This window comes from Aquarana catesbeiana, linkage group LG10, assembly GCF_042186555.1.
Source record: "Aquarana catesbeiana isolate 2022-GZ linkage group LG10, ASM4218655v1, whole genome shotgun sequence".
In the NCBI taxonomy this organism is placed as follows: domain Eukaryota; kingdom Metazoa; phylum Chordata; class Amphibia; order Anura; family Ranidae; genus Aquarana; species Aquarana catesbeiana.
Genome location: NC_133333.1, coordinates 252,046,118 through 252,059,307, shown reverse-complemented (window position 1 = coordinate 252,059,307; position 13,190 = coordinate 252,046,118). Strand labels below are relative to the sequence as shown.

At 44.0% G+C, this 13,190-nt stretch overlaps 1 long non-coding RNA gene across 1 annotated transcript; it reads right to left on the bottom strand.

Moving 5' to 3' along the window:
- Positions 1-271: 271 nt before the first annotated feature.
- On the bottom strand, positions 272-6,633 carry LOC141110182 (uncharacterized). Its single transcript, XR_012236254.1, has 3 exons — positions 6,512-6,633; positions 2,526-2,596; positions 272-696 (listed from the first exon to the last, which is right to left on the bottom strand). It is a non-coding gene; the product is annotated as an uncharacterized lncRNA (long non-coding RNA).
- Positions 6,634-13,190: the final 6,557 nt, after the last annotated feature.

The following is a 13,190-nucleotide window of genomic DNA, read 5'->3' as shown; positions in this document are numbered from 1 at the left end:
AATTCGAGCGGATACTGCAAATCAGGCCTTCTTGTCCAACATCAGTGCCTGACCTCACAAATGCTCTTCTGGAAGAATGGTCAAACATTCCCATAGACACCCTCCTAAACCTTGTGGGCAGACTTTCCAGAAGAGTTGAAGCTGTTATAGCTGCAAAGGGCGGAGCCAACTCAATATTGAACCCTACGGACTAAGACTGGGATGTCATTAAAGTTCATGTGCGTGTAAAGGCAGGCGTCCCAATACTTTTGGTAATATAGTGTATGTGTCCATGGGTGGCAGTGCTATCGGTGCTGAGAGCGCCTTCCCAGCACAGTGACCCAGATGTCAATGAGAGCTCTCAGTCTCTGCTAATGATCGGGAGCCAGGCAGTAAAACTGCAGCCCAACTTTCTATTTGTACCCCCCCCCCCTCATTCATTAGTGTAAGCAAGGCCTCTCTGATTGGGTTTATGAATACATAACATGACTCTTCCAAAAATCCCAATTATTCAAATAATCTTCTGTCAGTTCCAGGATACCATGAAATGTGATCGAAGTTGTAATTCACATGTAGTGGCCCTTTAATTGCTGAAAACAAAGCGAACGTTACCGAGGCTGGATGGATTCTAATCCATGAAGAGGAAGCTGGGGGGGGGGGGGGGCGTTATTTGTAGATTTTGATGCAGAATGTAACTTTGTATACAATTTCCAGGATCTGTCGAAATAAGAAACAAAGTCAGCACTAGAACAGAAATCCTACATAATAATCCCTAAAAGATCAATATTCTCCGGGGAGTAAAATGTGAGTATTGATCACACCTTTCCAATTCACAGCAGAACATTCCACTATTCATTTTGGTTGGCTCCCAAATGCACTAAGGCAGTGGTCTCCAAACTATGGATACTATTCCTCCCACTGATACAAATGATGGGGCACTATTCCTCCCAATGATGGGGCACTATTCCTCCCACTGATACCAATGATGGGGCACTATTCCTCCCTCTGATACCAATGATGGGGCACTATTCCTCCCACTGACACCAATGATGGGGCACTATTCCTCCCCCCTCTGATACCAATGATGGGGCACTATTCCTCCCACTGATACCAATGATGGGGCACTATTCCTCCCTCTGATACCAATGATGAGGAACAATTCCTCCCACTGATACCAATGATGGGGCACTATTCCTCCCAATGATACCAATGATGGGGCACTATTCCTCCCACTGACACCAATGATGGGGCACTATTCCTCCCACTGACACCAATGATGGGGCACTATTCCTCCCACTGACACCAATGATGGGGCACTATTCCTCCCACTGACACCAATGATGGGGCACTATTCTTCCCACTGACACCAATGATGGGGCACTATTCCTCCCACTGATACCAATGATGGGGCACTATTCCTCCCACTGACACCAATGATGGGGCACTATTCTTCCCACTGACACCAATGATGGGGCACTATTCCTCCCACTGATACCAATGATGGGGCACTATTCCTCCCACTGACACCAATGATGGGGCACTATTCTTCCCACTGACACCAATGATGGGGCACTATTCCTCCCACTGACACCAATGATGGGGCACTATTCCTCCCACTGATACCAATGATGGGGCATTGGTATCAGTGCCCCAACATTGTCTGACACTCAGACATTTTCTACTCCTACTGGCTACAGTCTGGCCCCCCCCTAAAGTTTGAAGGACAGAAAAACTGTTTAAAAAGTTTGGAGACCCCGTGTACTAAGGCAACACAACTCCACTCAACAAACATCCCATAATAAAACGCTACTGTGTGTTGTGCTGCTTTGCCAAAAACGGGGCCTGACTGATTTTTTTGGCTGTTTCGGTGCATTGCCAACCTAGTCATTTGAATGGGCTGCCCTAATGTGGTTGTAAACCTCAGACATGAAATCTGAACAAAGCACAACCCTCTATAGTGTGTACTTGTCCCAATCCAGAGCACTAAGTGTCTTTTATTTCTGCTGCCTCCTTCCCCTGCTATCTACATGAGTCACTTTTGACAAGTTTTCCTGACACCATGAGAAATAAAGGTGACAGGGGAGGGAGCTCCAGCACACAGCCTGTGATTGACAGCCTCAGCTCTGTTCCGGAGTGTTATGTGAAGGGGGGGGGGGGGGTGTCCCTTCCCTACAATCAGCTCTCACTGAGCTCTGCAATGTGTAACCTCAGCTCTCCGCCCCCTGCTTTCTGACAAGCTTTATATATTCTGCACTTTGAATGGCTGTAGAGAAGAGAAGGATGCAGATAAACAGGTACAACTTATGTAGGAGGATTTGTTTCATCTCTGTGTTTTACCTGAGGCCAGTCTCTGCACTGGGGATAGGGAAGGGTTTACAGCCACTTTAATGCAACGCACATAAACACGCATGCATGAATTGCCACAGCCGTATCATTTTCTTTCATAGTGGGATCTACCAATATCAGTGATGTTCCCATCCTTTGCTGCAGTCAGTTGTTGGCTGTGACCGCAGTCACATTTTACACACACTCCAAGTCACACTCACCTACACCCCCCCGCCTTCTGCTCCCTCTGATCCTTAATTCCTCGATGTCCGGTGCCGCACTTCTCCTTCATCTGCGGGGGAGGGGAAGGATTTGGTGTTAGCAGCTCTTCTATAAACCTCTTCATTATAGAAATTATAATCCCAGACACAGAACTCCTCATATCGGACTTTACATGTTGAGGTCGTTGGAAAAGCCATTTTCCAAATCTGCAACTCTCATTAACCACCTTTGGAAATTTTACCCCCCCCCCCCCTCCACCTTCATGACCAGGCCATTTTTTGTTATACGGCACTGCTTTACTTTAACTGACAATTGCATGGTTGGGCGACGTTGTACCCAAATAAAATTGACGTCCTTTTTTTCCCACAAATAGAGCTTTTTTTTGGTGGTATTTGATCGCCTCTGCGGTTTTTATTTTTTGCGCTATAAACAAAAAAAGAGCGACAATTTTGAAAAAAAAAACCAACAATATTTTTTAATTTCTGCTATAAAACATCCAATAAAACAAATGTACAAAAAATCGAATTTCTCCATAAATGTAGGCCAATATGTATTCTGCTACATATTTTTGGTAAAAATAAATCCCAATAAGTGTATATTGATTGGTTTGCGCAAAAGTTATCGCATCTGCAAACTATGGGATGTACAGTTGTGCTCATAAGTTTACATACCCTGGCAGAATTTATGATTTCTTGGCCATTTTTCAGAGAATATGAATGATAACACAAAAACTTTTCTCTCACTCATGGTTAGTGTTTGGCTGAAGCCATTTATTATCAATCAACTGTGTTTACTCTTTATAAATCATAATCACAACAGAAACTACCCAAATGACCCCGATCAAAAGTTTACATACCCCAGATCTTAATACCGTGTATTGCCTTCTGTAACATCAATGACAGCTTGAAGTCTTTTGTGGTATTTGTGGATAAGACTCTTTATCTTCTCAGATGGTAAAGCTGCCCATTCCTCTTGGCACAAACCCTCCAGTTCCTGTAAATTCTTGGGCTGTCTTGTATGAACGGCACATTTGAGGTCTCCCCAGAGTGGCTCAATGATATTGAGGTCAGGAGACTGAGATGGCCACTCCAGAACCTTCACTTTATTCTGCTGTAGCCAATGACGGGTGGAATTGGCCTTGTGTTTTGGATCATTGTCATGTTGGAATGTCCCATACGTCCCACATGCAGCTTCCTGGCTGATGAATGCAAATGTTCCTCCAGTATTTTTTGATAACATACTGCATTCATCTTGCCAACAGTTTTGACCAAATTTCCTGTGCCTTTGTAGCTCACACATCCCCAAAACATCATCGATCCACCTCCGTGTTTCACAGTAGGAATGGTGGACCTTTCATCATAGTCCTTGTTGACTCCTCTCCAGATGTAGTGTTTATGGTTGTGGCCAAAAAGCTCAATTTTGGTCTCATCACTCCAAATGACTTTGTGGCAGAAGGTTTGAGGCTTGTCTCTGTGCTGTTTGGCGTATTGTAAGCGAATACTTTGTGGCATTTGCATAGAAATAGCTTTCTTCTGGAGACTCGACCATGCAGCCCATTTTTCTTCAAGTGCCTCCTTATTGTGCATCTTGAAACAGCCACACCTCATGTTTTCAGAGAGTTCTGTATTTCACCTGAAGTTATTTGTGGGATTTTCTTTGCATCCCGAACAATTTTCCTGGCAGTTGTGGCTGAAATTATAGTTGGTCTACCTGACCGTGGTTAGGTTTCAACAGAACCCCTCATTTTCCACTTCTTGATTAGTGTTTGAACACTGCTGATTGGCATTCTCAATTCTTTGGGTATCTTTTTATATCCCTTTCCTGTTTTATACAGTTCAACTACCTTTTCCAGCAGATCCTTTGATCAATTCTTTTGCTTTCCCCATGACTCAGAATACAGAAACCTCAGTGCAGCACTGGATGAGAGATGCAAGGGTCTGTCAGGAGTCCAGAAACTCATTGACCTTTTATACACACACACTAATTACAAGCAAACAGATCACAGGTGAGGATGGTTACCTTTAATAGCCATTCAAACCCCTTTGTGTCAACTTGTGTGCATGTTATCAGGCCAAAATCACCAGGGTATGTAAACTTTTGATCAGGGTCTTTTGGGTATTTTGTGTTGTCATTATTATTTAAAAAGAGTAAATACAGTCGATTGATAATAAATGGCTTCAGCCAAACACCAAAAAGAAAAGTTTTTGTGTCATCATTCATATTCTCTGAAAAATGGCCAAGAAATTATAAATTTTGCCAGGGTATGTAAACTTATGAGCACAACTGTATACTGTCTGGAATTATTTTATTTTTTATATATTAGTAATGGCGGCGATCAGCGACTTATAGTGGGACTGTGATATTGCCATAGGGGTGTGCAGGGGGTGTGCCAGATATGCCTGGGCACACCCTAATCACCCAGTGCGGCTCAGATTCCCCCTGCTATTTCACTAAAGCTCCTAAAAAAAAAAAAAAAATAGTAAAAGAATTGTAAAAAATTATAGAAAAATAAAATAATAAATAACTACTGACACCATCCACTGCTCTACATACACTGTCCACTACCCTACTACATTTTAACTTTTTAATATCTATTTATAGTGCGTATGAATATATATACAGTATCTCACAAAAGTAAGTACACCCCTTACATTTTTGTAAATCTTTTCTTCTATCTTTTCATGTGACAACACTGAAGAAATGACACTTGTCTACAATGTAAAGTAGTGAGTGTACAGCTTGTATAACAGTGTAAATTTGCTGTCCCCTCAAAATAACTCAACACACAGCCATTAATGTCTAAACCGCTGGCAACAAAAGTCAGTACACCCCTAAGTGAAAATGTCCAAATTGGGCCCAATTAGCCATTTTCCCTCCCCGGTGTCATGTGACTGGTTAGTGTTACAAGGTCTCAGGTGTGAATGGGGAGCAGGTGTGGTAATTTTGGTGTTATCGCTCTCACTCTCTCATACTGGTCACTGGAAGTTCAACATGGCACCTCATGGCAAAGAACTCTCCGAGGATCTGAAAAAAAAGAATTGTTGCAGGAATGTGGTGCGATTCGTTGCCCGAATCACATGTGGTGTCTGCAAGGCACAAGTGTGAACCCAGGCTCAAACGCAAGAACAGTGCATTTTTTAGGCTTCAACGGAGAAGCTGCAGAAAAGTGTGTACTGCGTTTTTTCGCTGCAGTTTTGCCATGGTTTGCGTTCTTTTTAATCTGCCCAACAAAAAATTGGCCGAAAAAAAAAATGAAAAACACCCCAAAAAAGCGGGAAAAATGCATCAAAAACATGTGTTTGCAAGAACGCAAAACTTGCATTTTTCAGACTTCAATGGAGAAGCTGCAGAAAAGCGTGTAGTGCGTTTTTTTTTGCTGCAATTTTGCCACGGTTTACGTTTTTTTGAATCTGCTCAACAACAAATTGGACTAAAAAAAGCCTAAAAACTGCAAAACACCCAAAAAAAGCAGGAAAATTGCATCAAATACATGTGTTTGCAAGAACACAAAATGTTGTTGTTTTTTTTTTTTAGACTTCAAACGGAGAAGCTGCAGAAAAGTGTGTAGTGCGTGGTTTCTTTTTCCGCAATTTTGCAACGGTTTGCGTTTTTGTGTTTGCAAGAACGCAAAATGCACTGCAGAAACGGATCGAAAGCAAACTGCACAGGTGTGAACCGGGCCTTGCGAATTTTGCAAAAATCTTAAGTGGCTAAAGATGTTAAAATCAATGTAATGCAATCCTGGATAAAATACAAAGTAACACAAATTCCAAAAAGTCTAATAAAAAAAAAGTTGCATCTGGTATGTAAAGGCAGCAATTGTAAGAAACAGGAGAAAATCATTAGGGGGCTGTGCTATACCATAACCTGCCAGATGTAGATTTTGCTCTAAATATTAAATATTTTTTAATTTGGTGAAAAAATTAATTTCTAAGCCCCCCAAAGATCCGACTTACAGGACCAGAACCCCCCCGTGCCTGGTTACCTTTACTCCAATGCTGTAGTCAGAAGACAGTCTCAGATAAGGGCCGTTTGACGTATGGCCGGGGCGGCTTATATAGACTCCTCTAATTCTGCATAATAATGCGTGGAGATTCTGCCAAGACGGAGTTCCCACACTCCCCCCCAGCCAATCAGTCGCATCTCAGGGGGGCACAATACAAGTCGTCTTCATTCACCCTCATTAGGATGCATTGACTGGATAGACCAACATCTGGGGGCTGCTGATAATGACCAAACAATGGGCAATGTCAAGCCCAGAGGATTTGCTACCTAAATTTACTGCATCTAGAAAAAAAAAATATTAAAAAAAATGATATGTACCCACAATAAATCTGTAACTATAATGGGATTCATGAGATTCAATGTTTTATAAAGGCAGAAAAATATACAAATGAAAATAAAATAATAAAACAGTTTTTTTTTTTTTCAATTTGTATAGGGTGTGGCTTGTTTAAAAAAATACCCTCACGTTAAAAAAAAAAAGGAAAACGTTACACATTTAAAAAATTAGATGTATCTATCCACAATAAATCTGTAACTATAATGAGATTCATGAGATTCAATGTTTTATATAGGCAGAAAAATATACAAATGAAAATAAAATGTTTTTTTTTTTTTAATTTGTATAGGGTGTAGCTTGTTAGAAAAGAAAAAAAAAGTATTTTATTTTCATTTGTATATTTTTCTGCCTTTATAAAACATTGAATCTCATTATAGTTACAGATTTCTTGTGGATAGATACATCTAATTTTCTAAATGTGTAATGTTTTGCTATATATATATATTCAGGTGTGAGGGGGGCTGACATATATACAGGTGTGAGAGGGGCTGACATATATACAGGTGTGAGGGGAGATGCCATATATACAGGTGTGAGGGGGAATGCCATATATACAAGTGTGAGGGGGGCTGGCATATATACAAGTGTGAGGGGAGGCTAAAATATATACAGGTGTTAGGGGGGGCTGACATATATACACGTGTGAGGGGGGCTGGCATATATACAGGTGTGAGGGGGGCTGACATATATACAGGTGTGAGGGGGGCTGACATATATACAGGTGTGAGAGGGGGCTGGCATATATACAGGTGTGGGAGGGGGCTGACATATATACAGGTGTGAGGGGGGCTGACATATATACAGGTGTGAGGGGGGCTGACATATATACAGGTGTGAGGGGGGCTGACATATATACAGGTGTGAGAGTGGGCTGGCATATATACAGGTGTGTGAGGGGGGCTGACATATATACAGCTGTGAAGGGGGCTGACATATATACAGCTGTGAGGGGGGGCTGACATATATACAGGTGTGAGAGGGAGCTGACATATATACGGGTGTGTGAGGGGGTTGACATATATACAGGTGTGAGGGGGGCTGGCATATATACAAGTGTGAGGGGGGCTGGCATATATACAAGTGTGAGAGGAGGCTAAAATATATACAGGTGTTAGGGGGGCTGACTTATATACACGTGTGAGGGGGCTGGCATATATACAGGTGTGAGGGGGGGCTGGCATATGTACAGGTGTGAGAGGGGGCTGACATATATACAGGTGTAGGGGGGGGCTGACATATATACAGATGTGAGGGGGGCTGGCATATATACAGGTGTAGGTCCAGACATATATACAGCTTTGGGGGGGGGCTGAGTGCGTACAGGTGAGGTGACCACTGTGTGGATTCGGTGAGATGGCCTGTGGGAAAGCACTGGGGAATGTTGGTGGTCAGGCTGGGGGGGGGCAGGCCTAAAGCTGTGTAAGAGCCCTTTCACACGAGGCGGACTCCATTTGCACGGAGCCCGCCTCGGTCCGCCGGCTCAGCGGGAGATCAGTCCGTTGATCTCCGCTGAGCCGGCGGATGACAGGTCCCTTTCTGCTCACTGAGCGGGGAGGGGCTTGTCAGGCGCCGCTGCCGCCTATGGAGGGATCGGACGAAAACGGACAGCATGTCCGTTTTCGTCAGATCTCACCCGATCCGCCAGCGACGGACCTGGACGTAGGGCCATCCGTCTGCTTTTCATCGGATCGGAACCGGGTCGGATGCCAGCAGACATGTCTCCGCTGACATCCGACGCTCCATAGACTAACATGGAGAGCCCGTTCAGGTCCGCCGTCAAAACTGACAGGCGGACCTGAACGGTCCGACCGTGTGAAAGGGGGCTAAGGGGCCCAAAAATTTCTGATGGCTGCCCTGGTTACATCATACAAAGACATTGTAGGCAAATGAGCTCTTCCAACCTTGTGGTAACAGTTTGGTGAAGACCCTTTTCTGTTGCATCATGACTTTGTACAAAGTCAGCTCCATAAAGACCTGGTTTGACCAGTTTGGTGTGGAGGAACCTGAGTGTCCTGTACAGAGCCCTGACCTCAACCCTACTGAACACTTTTGGGACGAATTAACACACAGATTGTGAGCCAGGTCTTCTCATACAACATCAGTACCCGACCTCACAAATGAACACAAATGGTCCCAGACACACTCCAGAATCTTGTGGAAAGCCTCCCCAGAAGAGTGGAGGCTACTGTAGACATGAAGGAAGGGATGAAGGGGGGCTCCTTATTAATAGCCAAGGTTTTGGAATAGGAAGGCTGACAGGCTGATCCAGTATACTGTAGGTTTGATGGTCAGATGTTCATTTTGGGCCATGTAGTTTATTGTAGGCTAACATCTAAAGTGTACCTTCTTTTTTTTGCCACACTGTAATAAATGTGAGAACTGCCATTGTGGTATCTGTGAAACTGCATTTTACGAGATGTAATCAGAGAGGTGACAGTAGGAGGCTGGGTGACACCTGGGTGTCAAAGTGTGTTCCTATTATCTGTAGCAGGTCTTTGTGACAAGTGTCACCTGCATATCAAAGGAGGGAGAGATGAGACTGCCCATTCTGCAGCACCGGTGACCTCTAGACAAAAATAAGAACTTCTAATGTATACCACCACTATAAAAGCCCCATGGGTATAAGTTCCTGAGGTCTTCCAGAAATGCATGACTACATCTGCATATGTAAAAAAAAAATGCTACACATCTATGAGTGTTCACACCCAGGAGAGTGAACTTTTAGCCATGGTCATCACGGCTGGGATGTGACCATGCCAGTCCGAACTGTGGTTTAGGGCTTGACAGCCCACTTTTGTTAAACAAACAAAAGTAAAAGGTCAAACAAAATAGTGTCCCATGCAGGGGATTTTCATCATTTAAGCAGATAGTGGAAAAATGCTGAGCCTCAATCTTCACTGGTCCCTCAGACCATCTCATCCAGCTCTCCTGGTTCTCTGGGCTTTCCTGGTTCTCACAGCCTTTGAGTTGCAACACCCTAACTGCACGGGCCCACACCCTGGTCTCCTAATAGGGGATCTCCTGGCACCCCGGGCTCTCTCACTCCTCCTAGACCTCCAGATTCCCTCAGTTCACCAGTCTAGCCTAGCCGTCTTGACCACCCCAGTTCTATGGACACAGAATCTTTCCTCCAGCATGGAGTGTTGTCTCTTTTGGGTGGAGTACAACACCTGTCTCCTAACGGGAGCACTGAGCTGTGCCCAAGCCTATCATTATAGGGGCCATGTGCACTGCACTCACAGCCTGCCAGTCTCCTGCAAGACCTGGATACTGGGTTGGCGATTTCTTTCCTCCGTAAACTCTTTGAAGTCTTCAAACTCTGGAACCTAATCTGGGAATACCAAAACCCGGAGAAAGCTGTGAAAACTGTTTTCTCTGCTCAAAATTGATATTCCAGAGTCCCGCATTGTTTATTCATGGGAACCCCATGTCCCTTTTTTTTACTTTTACTTTTTTACTTTGCACAGTGGCACTTCCTTGCACTGTCACACCACCAAAGCAACTAGGGGTGAACAAAAGGAGAGTGAAAACTTGGGCTAGAAATGACTTGGACCTATACATGGGGGTTATCTGTTTACCATGAATAGCCAGTCCAATCTGAGCATAGGGAGTTGATAAAGGTGTCTGAAGGATCTCTAAGGTAGTGGTCTCCAAACTGCAGGCCTTTGCTTATCTTTATGCAGTCCTTGGGGCACTTTCCCCCAACTGATAAAAGGCACTATTCTCCCAACTGACACCACAATGGGGCATCATTTCTGGCGCTGACACCAACAATGGGCTGTTATTCCTCCCCATGACACCAATGATGGGGACTGGGGTACTATTCCTACCACTGACACCAATGATGGGGCACTATTCCTCCCACTGACACCAATGATGGGGCACTATTCCTCCCACTGACACCAATGGAGGGGCATTTCCTCCCACTGACACCAATTGTGGGGCACTATTGCTCTCACTGACACCAATCATGGGCCACTATTCCTTCCGCTGACACCAATGATGGGGCATTATTCCTCCCACTGGCACCAATGATGGGGCACTGTTCCTCCCACTGATACCAACGATGGGGCACTATTCCTCCCACTGACAACAACATTGGGGCACTATTGCTCTATCTGACACCAATCATGGGCCACTATTCCTTCCACTGACACCAATCATGGGTCATTATTCCTCCCACTGACACCAACAATGGGGCACTATTCCTCCCACTGACATCGACGGGGCACTATTCCTCCCACTGACACCAACATTAGGGTGCTAACTCTTCCCCAAAACCAAAGAAGGGCATTGTTTACTCCTATTGATGGTATAAAATGTTCTACTTCCACTGGTCACAGTTTGGCCCTCCTAAAGTTTGAGGGACAGTAAACCGACCAATTGTTTGGAGACCCCTGCCTTAAACTGCATCTATAACCAAAAAAATTTAAGTTTTGGATAGCGTTTCACCGGGAAAGAAAGTGGGGGGAAATCCAAAATCTTACAGTTGTCACCAGAACAGGAATAGTGGAGAAATCGTTCAATAAAGTCGACACTTGAGGTGACAACTGTTTGCGGGGAGATGTCCCATTTCAGTTTCCCAACCTGTTGGGTCTTCAATCTCACCAGTGGGGCACAGACAGGAGTTCTAACTTATTAATGCTGCATCCAAAAAAATGGGCAAAGCTACACTTTAAAGAGTTCACCACTACAACTGAAGAGTGCGCAACAAGCCCCCATTCTGGTTAGCAGATGACCATTTGACATTTAACTAAAGCTTCATTGTAAAAAATGCTACTTAGTCCTCCCTCTGTACCTTAATGTCAAGGGGCAGAGAGATGGACTGCTTTACTGTTCAACAATGTTCCAAGAAAAACAAAATTCAAAAAAGGGTTTCATCTGTAGGGGCTTCTAACCCTCCACAGACCCTTTCATACTGCAATCTGATCCATGTTGACATTTAGCGGTGGTCACTCTTCTCACATACGTCTTCGGTGACTACACAAAACATGACAACCATGTAATGTATATACTACAAGGATCAATACCTGTTCCTCATTCCCCCCAGCTCCAGTTCCCTTGGCAGCAGTCAATAGCTGTCCCCTCCTCTCCCCCCTGCTCCGGGGTCTTTCCCACACTCAGCAGTCCACAGATTAATGACATAGACAATGGCAACTGTGACAAGCCTGTATGGCAGGAGGCACTGCTAACATCTGGGGCTGGTAATATAATAGAGGGATTCACGGGAAGATAATTGTGGGAACGAAGACGATCTCTAGCTGAAATGCACGAGTTAAGTGTTTTCTCTGACATCTGCTGCGCTGATGTCTAAGCAGGTCTAAGCTTAGTGTAGGACTTGGTGAGTATCTATTATGACTTAAATATGACTTTCCAAGAAGCATCTAAGGCAGCCTTTCTTAAACTTTTCAACACGGAGAAACCTTTAAAATAAATGTAAGATGACAATAATTACTATATCTACAACTCATGGTATATTAGCAAGGTGGTCAGAGGAAAGAATGTCCCTAAAGCCAGCCATAAGGGGGACGGAAATTCAGCTGATTCAGCAGAAACCGCCTGAATCTCCATCCATGTATGGCTGTTCCTGTTCATATGAAGTTGATTGTTAGATTGACTTCTGTTAACTGGAAATTATGGAAAAGATTTCTCAGTGTATTCTGACAGTGGAGAGTTCTGAGGTCAGAATATTATGTCTCAGTGGGGATGATTTCCTCATCCACATCACTTGTGTGGATGGAGGCATCTATTCCTTTTGTTCATTAACTTGCTGGATGGAGTGGAATAAACAACCTTTCTACAGCCAGATTTACATTGGTGGTCAGTAGGAAGAATGATTAATAGATTGCTGCTTAGTAGGAAGAATGTCCCTTACATTGGTGGCCAACCGGAAGAATGTTCCTTACATTGGGGGTCAGTGAGTAGAATGTCCCTTACATTGGTGGTCAGTGAGAAGAATGCTCCTTACACTGGTGATCAGTGAGAAGAATGCTCCTTACACTGGTGATCAGTGGGAAGAATGTTCCTTACATTGGTGATCAGTGGGAAGAATGTCCCTTACATTGGTGATCAGTGAGAAGAATGTTCCTTACATTGGGGGTCAGTGAGTAGAATGTCCCTTACATTGGTGGTCAGTGAGAAGAATGCTCCTTACACTGGTGACCAGTGGGAAGAATGCTCCTTACATTGGTGGTCAATGGAAAGAATGTCCCTTACATTGGTGCTCAATAAGAAGAATCCTCCTTACATTGGTGGCCAGTAGGAAGAATGTCTCCTATACTGGTGGTCAGTGAGGAAATGCCCCTTACATTGGTGATCAGTG